At 54.1% G+C, this 591-nt stretch overlaps 1 protein-coding gene across 1 annotated transcript in view; it reads left to right on the forward strand.

The window, feature by feature from the left end:
- Window positions 1-591, forward strand: part of LOC104863867 (serine/threonine-protein kinase Sgk1) — a 6996-nt gene that overhangs the window by 805 nt on the left and 5600 nt on the right. The gene's annotated exons all lie outside the window — the stretch shown is intronic.

A 591-nucleotide genomic window follows, 5' to 3' on the forward strand; every position in this document is an offset into this window, starting at 1 on the left:
GCAGCGCACAGCGGCGGGGTTACTGGAAGGCACCAGCCTCACTCTCTGCGCAGCCCGGGCTACAGCCTTCGCTTCCCTCCCTTCGCTTTCTGGAGCGCAGGCTGCCGGCTAACCTCTCGGGAGTTCGCAAGTCATAGTTTACAAGGGAACTTGTGAGAGAAAGTAGCAAAACTAAGACGACTCTGGTCAGTTCCGAGATAAATCGAAGGAGGGGTAGGGAAGAAGGGACTAGCGAAAGGACTTTAAAGCAGCGAAAGGTGATTTTGCGGAGTTTTCAGGTGGGAGAGCGGGAGAGGAACAGACCTCAAGGGAGGTAGGCGAATCGGCGACGCCAGAGGGTCACACGCCAGGGCGGGCTCTGAGCAAAGCCACCGCTCCCCTACCTTGCCACCTCCTCACGTGTTCTGGGCATGGAGGGGATTAAAAATGCAGGGGGGAAAAAAAAAACATGCAGATCGGACGGAATGTTCCCGGAGATTAGTTTAGAAAAAAAAGTGCAATGCAGATTGCACTTTTTTCCCTTTTAGTGCAGAGACTCATTTTATTTCCGCCCCCTCCCCTACACATTCCCCCCCCCCCGTTTCTTTTCCT

Source organism: Fukomys damarensis, unplaced genomic scaffold, assembly GCF_012274545.1.
Source record: "Fukomys damarensis isolate Sample0158 unplaced genomic scaffold, DMR_v1.0_HiC HiC_scaffold_14, whole genome shotgun sequence".
NCBI classification, from domain to species: Eukaryota; Metazoa; Chordata; class Mammalia; order Rodentia; family Bathyergidae; genus Fukomys; species Fukomys damarensis.